This window comes from Coptis chinensis, chromosome 7 (genome assembly GCF_015680905.1).
Source record: "Coptis chinensis isolate HL-2020 chromosome 7, ASM1568090v1, whole genome shotgun sequence".
In the NCBI taxonomy this organism is placed as follows: domain Eukaryota; kingdom Viridiplantae; phylum Streptophyta; class Magnoliopsida; order Ranunculales; family Ranunculaceae; genus Coptis; species Coptis chinensis.
Window position 1 is genome coordinate 38,692,746 of NC_141462.1, and position 11,141 is coordinate 38,703,886.

Genomic DNA, 11,141 nt, shown 5'->3' on the forward strand with positions numbered 1-11,141 from the left:
TCGGTATACCACAACCATGATTAACCACATTGGCACAATTCAGAATACCACAACCATGATCTGAAACACAAAGTAAGCACTAACATTGTTATACGACTGAATACCAAATAAGCTACAAAAGAGTAAAAAACAACAAAGTCACCCCTCCTCTTAAACCATCCATTCCTATTTTCTTAAAGCACAAGTCACTCTCTTGCAGCAAAACTCGTCAACCGATTCATATGAAGTTCGTTAGCCTTTGAAAAAAATTGTTTCCCAACAAGATGGTTTTCAGTTAGATACTCAAAAGCTGACTTTAACATTTGAGTATCAAACCCCTCAATGTTCATCACTTCATAGAAGACTCTGTTGCAAAAGCTTTGATTGACGTTATTCACTGCATTTGCTAGGCGAGAAACTTGTTGCGTCAACCCGTCAAGCTTCGAAAATGCTTCCTCCCACTGTTTACTCCTCTTTGCCTTTTGTGGCATCCCATGGGTCTCGCTTACTTCTTCAACAAAAACATTTTAAAATTGTATATCTTCCCAGAACTTCTTGTAGCTTGGTCATCCCCACAAGCAAGGGACAACTCATCATATTGCTCTATTAGGACATTCAACAAGCCTTTACAAGCCATAAGGTTGACTCTATTCTCTGTACTAACTTAGATGAAATGCATAATCATAGCAACTCCTAAATAGTAGTATGCCAAAAAAATTACACAATACCATGATGCAAAATTTGTTAAAGTACCACATGTTGTAGGATGGATAGTCTAAAAAAATAGTTCATGAGACCAAGAAACTCCTCAATCCAAATGTGTAGATTGGTTCAAATTAAGTAGATATAATTACAAAGTAAAGAAGTATGAACACTTGAACAGAACAAAATTAATAAGGGACATATTTTGAACTTCTAGATAGTGGGGAAAGAAAGGATGTACTAACTATGTTCCCCAATACACAAGCCATTCAGGAAGATTCAATGACTTAACAATTGTTAGAAAAATGGATTTGTACAAATCTATTGAGATATGAATGAGTAATTTGTCTTCCAAGTTACCCCACTTGAGATGAAATGGATTTATCTTGAAACAGTATGTAAAGTGAGAAAAACCTTTTCGAAAGGGTGTACTGGTTCGAAACAGTATATTATGCCGAAAAGGTGCGACCTTTCGAAATGTTCACTGGTTCAAACAGTGCATCATGCTGAAAAGGTGTGACCTTTCGAAATAGGCACTGGTTCGAAACAATGATTTATGCCAAAATGGTGTGTCCTTTCGAAACATGTGACTTTTCAAAGAGTTGCTTACTTTATCCCAAGAGTCACTGTGTTGTTTCGAAGAGGCACCACTCACCTATAAATAGTGGATGAATTTGGAGAGAAAGATACACCAGATCACACAGAGTTCTGATCTTTCTCTTCTCCCTCTGTTCCTAGTCAAATACTATATTGTGTTCGCTGATTCTATAGAATTGAAGTGCTAGCTTTCTATAGAAGGAAATCCATTCTATCTTGGGAGAGAGTTTCCCATCAACCTTCAAGCACCATGAGGGGGAAATCTATCTTAAGGATATAGTGTATCTACACTAGGCTCGGATTTAGCTACGAAGTACAAGACACTTACAAGACAAAAGGTTTGTATAATTTGGTAATTAGTAAAGAGTAATTACAATTAAGTTGTATATTCCTAACAACTTACGACATATTTCTTTTCCTTCTTCTTCTTTACCAAACATAATTTGTTTCTGTTTTCTTTTTTGTTTGGTTTAAAGGAATAACAAAGTGTAGTTGTATTTCAGAATATGGCAACACCACCAGTAACTCCTGCTATTACTGTTTCTACTGTTATTCCCCATTCTATTCCTCATGGGGAGAAGTCTGAAAAGTTCAATGGAACTGATTTCAAGCGCTGGCAACAGAAGATGCTCTTCTATCTAACCACCCTTAACTTGGCAAGGTTTATATGGGATAAGGCTTATGATGTAAGCCCTGATGAAACCAACAAGGAGAAGGTTTTGGCCAAGGATGCTTGGTTTCATGCTAATTTCTTGTGTAGAAATTATATCCTTAGCGGGTTGGCTGACTCATTATACAATGTGTATAGTGTGTTCAAGACTGCTAAGGAACTTTGGGATTCGTTGGACAAGAAATACAAGAGTGAAGATGCTGACATGAAGAAATTCATAGTTGGCAGATTTCTTGATTTCAAAATGACGGATAGTAAGACCATCATAAGCCAAGTCTAAGAACTTCAAGTAATCCTCCATGATGTGATTGCTGAAGGAATGACCCTAGGAGAATCTTTTCAAGTGGCTGCTATGATTGAGAGATTACCACCATCTTGGAAGGATTTTAAGAACTATATTAAGCATAAACGCAAATATACGAATCTTGAAGAACTGATTGTCCGTCTAAGGATAGAGGAAGATAACCGTCTATCTGAGAATAAGGGCAAGGATCCCATGGTGGCAAAGGCCAATGTTGTGGAAGGATCAAGTGCTAAAGGAAAGAGAAAGCGCCAAGTCAAAGCTCAAGGTGAAGATAGTAGTACGCCTAATAAGTTCAAGGGCAAGTGCTACAACTGTGGGAAGGCTGGACATAAGGCAAGTGAATGTCGCAAGCCAAAGAAGTACAAGAAGCAAAAGATTGAAGCAAATGTGACAATGGACACGCTTTCTGACAATGTTAATGACATGAACCTATCTGTTGTGGTTTATGAATGTCTTTTGATTGGAAATGAAAGGAAATGGTGGGTGGATACTGGTGCTACTCGCCACATATGCTCCAACAAGTCGATGTTCACCACTTATCATGTTGTGGAAAAGGAAGAACAACTCTTTATGGGAAACTCTTACGTCCAAGGTTGAAGGCAAAAGAAAGGTGGTGATGAGGTTAACTTCTGGGAAGGAACTAACTCTGAATGAAGTGCTCTATGTGCCTAACATTTGCAAGAACTTGGTTTCTGGGTCGATGCTGAGCAAGAATGGCTTTAAGTTAGTATTTGTTTCTGATAAATTTGTACTAACTAAGAATGATGTATTCCTGGGTAAGGGCTATCTTCAGGATGGGCTCTTTAGGATGTCTTGTTTTACACCATATCACACAAAGTTCTGATCTTTCTCTTCTCCCTCTGTTCTTAGTCAAATACTATGTTGTGTTCGTTGATTCTATAGAATTGAAGTGCTAGCTTTCTATAGAAGGAAATCCGTTCTATCTTAGAAGACAATTTCTCATCAACCTTCAAGCACCGTGAGGGGGAAAATCTGTCATAAGGACATAGTGTATCTACACTAAGCTTGGATTTAACTAAGAAGTACAAGACACTTACAAGACAAAAGGTTTGTATAGTTTGGTAATTGGTAAAGAGTAAGTACAATTAAGTTGTATATTCCTAACAACAATTTCCACAAAAGGTGCAAACAAAGATTTCACTGTCCCAGCTGTTTTTGCCTCCACATTTTCACAAAAAAAAATGCTTATATATCATAATCAATTCAACTTTAGCATTTAACAAGTATGTCATAATAATGTTTCAATGAATAAGCTAACAATATACTACGGAAAATGCTCAAAAAAAATAATAAAAATAAATCTTGGAAGTACACCTAAGGATAGTAGGGGAAATGGTGTGAATGAATATAAGAATGTCTCACGGTCATTGATGCGTTCCAATTCATCATCATTTTCAACTGTCTCTTTGCAATGCACATTCTTTGACGACACAGCATGGGAACTGTATGAACCTAAAATCTTTCACCTAAATAGTCTCTTCTTTTCTCCACTTACTCACTGTTCACTCCTCTTTTCTCTAAAGCGGCCACACTTTTCTCTTCCCATCCACTTCTTTTTATATCTCCCCCCCTATCTGGACCGTCCATCTGTCTTGTCATCCCATGACTCTCCTTCTTACCGTATGTATGCCACGTCCGCGGTCTAGGGTTCTGCGGTCACGATTCCATACTCCTCCTTTTCTTTCGTTATGTTACACCCTATCCTCTGTACCACTGACCTAGTCCAACTTCCAATATTATGCCACTACAATAGCCCCTTCTTGACTCCGTGGTCCTGTTAATGGATCTGGGGTCGAGAACTCTCATTATTATTTTTTCCACCGCCCACGCTCTCTTTCCTCGGTTTGCATGTAAGGTGGACTGCACCCATCATGCGCGTTTTCAGCCGCCCCTCATACCTCGCACTTCCACGTGTCTTACTCTGGTTGGATTGTCTGCTCGACTCCTCAAGTTCCTCAACTCCCTATAATTACCTTTTTACCCTTCCCCTATTTAAACTCCTCTCCTTCTCCCTCTTTCTCATTTTATTTTCCCCCTCTCCCTTTGCTCTCCACTGCTTTACCATTTTCCCCCTTTTTGATTAGCTTCTGATTTGCGTGTGCTTCCTCAGTCTTTCAGCGGTTCCTTCATCTTTCTGGCACTCTACTCAGGCATAACCACTCTCTCTTTGCTTTAGTCGGTACGTTTTCTAGGATTTACTTATTTTTGTTCAAGCTGAATATTTGGGTCTATTCATATCTCACATCTGTTCTTTTACTTTTCCGATGTCGGGCTCAGAATCCGGTGACTCTTCCTCTTCTTAGTCCCATAGAATAGCGTCTCCGCCTCCTATTGCCCCTACTGTGGTCCCATCCACCTCAGGGCGCCAAGTCCCTTTACTGCCACCACCCTCTCGGTGCCGCATCCCTAATTTGGGCGCAATTAGGGCTGCTTATGGCATTCCAGCCAACATAGCCTTAGAACACGTGCCATCTATCACACACTACCCCCACCTGGTTCCCCGACGTCCGGGGTACCTTGTAATCACTGTGGATTAAATTGTTGCCGGTCTACGGCTGCCCCTCACTTTCCTGGAAGTCGAGGTGTGTAATCATTTCAACATTCCCCCCTGTAAAGGCATAGGGAATTTTTGGAGAATCATGTATGCCGCGAACTCATACAATAAGACCAGCGAACCTAAGATTACGAGCCGCAATATCTTCTCTCACTATTTCATTAAGAAAAGTACCAAAGATGTTGGTGTGGGGTACCAGTCTTTTTGTGTACGCCCTCAAAAGCCATCACTCTTACTCCGTGTCACAACCTCAGATAAAGTGTGGCATCATTATCCTTTATACGTATCGGGGCAATTTCTGTCTGCGGACATTCCTTTAGATTTAAATCTTAACCATCTCACCTTCATAACCTGTGGTGAGTATCTTTGTTCTTCCCTTCTCTCTAGATGTGTTGTTCCTGTTATACTCTAACCCGCTGTTTTTCTCTGTTTTGCAGGTTGGCGGTCGGACTCCAAGTCCCGACTCTACTCCGGCATCTCTTGTCCTATTTTCTAAAGGCTTTGCGAACTCGATTGCCTGGGCATCCACCCCACTACCGCTACTCCACTGTTACAAATCCCTGATCTCTACACAATTTCTGCAGCTTCTCAGCTCCCTTTTATCGTCCTCCCCCTCCCAAGGAGCGGAAACCCAGAGCATCTCCACTTACAAGAAAGAGGCCTCGCGCCCCTACCTCCCTCCGTTGTCATCCCCAAACCTCCTCTCACTCCCTCGAATCTCGCGATCCTCCCACCTCCTTTGCTCCCGGAGACATCCCTTCTTACCACTCCATCTCTAATTAGGACGATCAGTACACCTCTCCCCACTCCCCACCCGACGATATGGATGTCCGCAAACAAAAACTGTTTGACAGGGATTCCGATGATGACAATGTGAGGGAGGTTCCCTCCACAGAAGTGAACGCTCCTGCTGAAACGCCCCCAGCCAAGAGGCAGCGGACCTCAGCATCTGAAGAATCTGTCCCTATCACTCAGCGGACCTCCGCATCTGAAGAACCTGCCCCATCACCTCACCACTTCAACCCACAGTCTCTTCCCCCTACACACGCCGGTCTGGCAAAGAACAAATTCCACCTGCAGCTCCGATCTCTGAGTCGACCCCTGTAGAGGACTATTTTCAATGTGCGCAACTGCAGGGTGAACACTGCGGACTCCGCTCTGGATAATGCGGCTATAGCCTCCTCTCTATTCTATAACGCTCACTTGCCCAAGGACATATCATATGTAGACGGGGGGTCGTTTGATCAACATCGTATCTCTCTGTATACCAACTGGGAGAGGGTACACTTTTTTTTTTTTTTTTTTTTTTTTTTTTACATCTCTCTTTCTGATCCTAGGTAAGCTTGGACATCTCCTTCATGATTTGGGACCTTTTCAGTGCCAAGACCAAGGTGGCCTCCCTAGAGAAAGAACTTAACAGTCCTTCTGGCATAAAAGTTGTCTATGCCGGACTCCAATTAGATCTAGCCACTGCTAACTTGGCTAAACTCAAGGCCCAGGATGAGCTCAAGTCCGCGGAGTCATCTTACCAAAAATACATGGATTCGGTCAACGACCGCCTGAGTCGTCAAAGAGAAATGCTCCTTCAACAACACCAGCTCAATTTGGATGCCCTTACTCAACAATAGCAGGAAGATGTTGACGCCCTCAATAAAAAACATAAGGATGCTGCCATCGACCTACTGCAGCAACAACAAGCAAACATGACTGCCCTTCGCGACCGCATAAAGCTCCTAACCGACAAGAGGGTGGCCAAGAAAATCCAAGAAGAGCATGCACGACTCATACAGGAAGGGCGGCTTCTCTCCGAAAGGCCTACCACCCCAGTGATCGACTCCCCTGAGATCGCAAGAGAAGAAGTGGCGGACACTGAGACCCTCCTCGCCCCTCCTGTGCTAGAAGAAACTTCCACCCATGTGACGGCCACTGAGGAGACCACCGCTGCAACCATGGAGGACGACACCGAAGAGAACGCCACTACACCCACCGAGGAAGTCACTGACGTAATGCCCACCAATGACTACGCCTCTAAGATGCACTAGAGATCTTTTTTCTGTAATAAGACACTTTTACCCAATCCTGACTAGTTGTTTGCTACACTACTTGTTTTGTTAATATTTTGACATTATTCCCTTTAATGTGATGTTTGATTTTGCCTAGTATGTTTGTTGCCTCTTTATCTCTTGATTCTGCTACTCGTTTAAATTGCAATGTATCTTCATGTTTTCCATGACTCTGCCTCTCTTATGGGATCTTGTTTCTTTGACTTAATTTGATATTGCCCTTGCCCGGTCATCTTCTCTTTGTTTGGCTATTTAGCCAGATGGAGGCCACTCTCCATGCCCCATGTGTAAATTGCATCTCTTGTCTATGAAGGGCCCACCCCATGGGCTCCCTTATCTCTAGAGGCCCATTGGGGGCCTCATTTTGCCTCTATTCAACTCGTGTACTGTATTTGTGAAAGGCTCATTCCTTCTGCTATCCCTCGCAATGATTGGGTCCCATGCCCCGCGTGTAGTTTGTATATCTCATCCACGAAGGGCTCATCCCACTCCGCGGGCTCCCTAGCCTCGAGAAGCTAGTTGGGGCAACTCATCTTGCCCAAGCTCAATTCTAGCATTTAATCAGCGAAAGACACATCCCCTCCACTTTCTTTCTCCACGCTAGGATGCCATGCCCCATGTGTAGTTTGTATCTCTAATCTGCGAAGGGCTCATCCCACTCTGAGGGCTCTATAGTCTTAGGAAGCTAGTTGGGGCAACTCATCTTGCCCCAGACTTAACTCTGGCCTTGTATCAGCGAAGGATGCATCCCCTCCACCGTCTCTCTCTATGCTTGGATTCCATGCCCCATGTGTAGTTTGTATCTCTCATCCATGAAGGGCTCATCCCACCCCGTGGGCTCTGTAGCCTCAGGAAGCTAGTCGGGGCAACTCATCTTGCCCCAGGCTCAACTCTGGCCTTGTATCAGCGAATGGGTCATCTCCTCCGTTGTCTCCCTCTACGCTTGGATTCCATGCCCCATGTGTAGTTTGTATCTCTCATCCGCGGAGGGCTCAACCCACTTCGCGGGCTCTATAGCCTCAGGAAGTTAGTTGGGGAAACTCATCTTTGCCCCAAGCCCAACTCTGACCTTGTATCAGCGAAGGGCTCATCCCCTCTGTTGTCTCGCTTGTATTCCATGCCCCATGTTCATTTTGGACTCCTGCCCTTACGAATGATATTCTCTTCTCAAAAGTGCCGTCGTATTATATATTTACATACAGCTACAGACTCTTGCTCTAGATTTTCATTACATTCAAATGTGAAATGTTTTTAACATTCTCACGTTCCACGGCTTCTCTACCAATTTGCCTTCCTGTGTTCGCAATTTGTAGGTGCCAGCCCCTCCTATATCCACCACGGTATAAGGTCCCTCCCAATTTGGACCCAGCTTTCCATCTTTCTCCTTCCTAGTACTAAGCGTCACTCGACGGAGCACCAGATCACCTATTTGGAATTGCAGCGGCTTGACCCTCTTGTTGTACTGTCTTTGCAATCTCCGGTGGTACTCCTCCAACTTTATATAGGCAGTGTCTCTTCTCTCCTATGCTAGATTCAGATCTGCTGCTAATATTCTCCAGTTTGAGCCCTCCTCCACGGTCTTTGTTCGTGTTGTAGTTGCCACCATCTCAAAAGGGATCACGGCCTCCACACCGTAAGCCAACGAGAATGGGGTCTCTTGGGTGGACGATCAAGGTGTGGTCCGATAAGCCCAGAGTACATGATTCAACTCGTCTGCCCACGCCCCCTTCTTATCTTCCAACTTCCTTTTAAGGTTGTTCATAATAGTTTTGTTGGATGACTCCGCCTGTCTGTTGCCCTTGGGATTGTAAGGGGCCGAGCCCTGTTTCACCTTATAGGCTTGCAAGAAACATACCACCTTCGCTCCTGTGAAGTGAGTCCCATCATCTGCTATAATGGCATATGGTAGTCCAAACCAGCAGATAATATTCTCCCATAAGAACTTGACTATTTGCGTCTCCTTCACCTGCTGTAAGGGTACGACCTTAATCCATTTCATGAAATAATAAGTGGCTGCGAGCATGAACCTCCATTTGCCTCTAGCTATGGGCAGTGGTCCCACTATATCCATTGCCCACATAGCGAACGACCATGGGCTTGAGACGTTATGTAATGGTTCTGCGGGGGCGAAGATCAGCTGGGAAAACCTCTGACATTTGTCACATCTCTTCGCAAACTCCACTGCATCCCTTTTCATATGGGGCCATAAATACCCCTGTGTCAATAATCGATGTGTCGTAGTTCTTCCCGCTGAATGGCTCCCGCAATTTCCCTCGTGTAATTCTGCCAGCACCTCATATGATAACTACGGACCTAAGCATTTTAACAGTGGTCCATTAAAGTTTTTTCGGTACAACTCTCCTTCCAGCAGAACGTATCTCCGAGAAGTCTGTTCCCATCTTCTTATTTCTTTCTTATTTGTCACTTCCTTTCCCGCCAAAAAGCACTTAATCGGATCCATCCAACTCCCACTTTCTTCCGCGACCTGACAAATCTCTATCGCGTCCTCAGTGCTCGGTTTCTCCAACCTTCCCACTCGTATCATTCTTCCTTCTGACCCAGGAATTGCGTCGGCTACATACGCCTGGGCATCAGCATGTATGTTCTCTCCGCGACCCAAGTGGATGAACCTGAGCTTTGTGAATTTTGCAGATTGTTTGTGCAGCACATCCAAATATCTTGCCATTCTGGGGCATCAAGCAGCGAACCTTCCATTCGCTTGACACACCACCAAATTTGAATCGGAATATACTGTCAGTTCCTTCACTCCCAAATCCTCGGCCATTCTCAATCCCACTATCACCGCTTCATATTCAGCTTCATTACTAGATGGCACAAAGCCTAGTTTCATGGTTTGCTCTATTCTATCATTATCGAGTGTAACCAATACTTATGTCGCTGCATGCATCTGTAGCCGATCCATTTGCAAATACCCTCCATCCATTCCTCTTATCATATCCCACGGGTCTAGGAGGTCTGGTTCCCCCTCCCTCTCTGGTTCCATGACCATTTCTTTTCCCGAAGTGGGGTCTTCTGTGGGAAACTCTGCCAGAAATTTAGCCATCGCCTGCGCTTTTTCCATGATTCTTATCTGATATTGTATCTCATGGGAACTTAGCATCACTGCCCATTTCAACATTGTACCAGATTTTTCTGCCTTCAATGCTTGCTTCAAAGGTAAATTCGTCACCACCACTACCACATGCGCCTCAAAGTAGGGTTTCAGCTTCAAGGTTGAGAAAACTAATGCCAAGGCATACCTCTTAATTCTACTATACCGCGTTTCTACGTCTAGTAATGTCTTGCTCTGAAAATACACTGGTTTCTCAACCGGTCTGCATTTATCGGATGACTTGGAAATGAATCTATTTAAAGCCACGACCCTTCCTGCTAGCCGATGTACTTCCTTAACATTCTGCGGAGATGGCATCTCCGCCAAAGACCTTATTTGTTCGGGGTTAGCCTCGATTCCCTTATGAGTAACGATATAACCCAAAAACTTTCCCGTAGTCACCCCGAATGTGAACTTTTCAGGGTTCAGCTTCAAGTTGTATCTCCGTAGTATCCCGAAGGTCTCTCTCAAACCCTCTATATGTTCCTCTTCCGACATACTCTTTTCCATCATGTCATCTATATAGATCTCAATCCCCTTCCGAATCTTGCTTTCGAACATTTTCTCGCCCAACCACTGGAAGGTAGCCCCCGCATTCTTCAAACCAAACGGCATCCTCATATATAGCAGTATGTACCGCCTTCCACCACAATCGCTATCTTTTCCTGATCTGGCTCGTACATCGCGAGCTTGGTTGTACCCCATCGATGCATCCATGAAGGAAAATATCTTGAATCCCGCCGTCCTATCCACCAACTCATCTACTCGCGGCATGGGATAACTATCCTTTGGGCACTCGAGATTTACATCATTAAAATCAACGCACATACGAACCTTGCTATTCTTTTTCGGTACCGCGACTATGTTAGACAACCAGTCTGTGAACTCAACTTCTTAGATTATCCCCGCCCCTTTCAACCTCGTGACTTCTTCACGGATTCCCTCAGCATATTTAGGTCTAATGTCGTGCATCCTTTGCCTCACGGGTTTAGTGTCTTCCTTCATGTGTAAGTGGTGACAAGCGAATTCAGGGTCTAACCCAGTAACATCCTCTATCGTCCAAGCGAAAACATCTTTATTTTCGGACAAGAACTGTATCAACTTACCACTTTCCACTCCTTTGGCAAATTGGATCCTAT

General features: G+C 44.0%; 1 pseudogene; it reads left to right on the forward strand.

Annotated features, from left to right (window-relative positions):
- Positions 1–1,784: 1,784 nt before the first annotated feature.
- Positions 1,785–6,455, forward strand: LOC147487461 (uncharacterized; annotated as a pseudogene).
- The last annotated feature ends 4,686 nt before the right edge of the window (positions 6,456–11,141 follow it).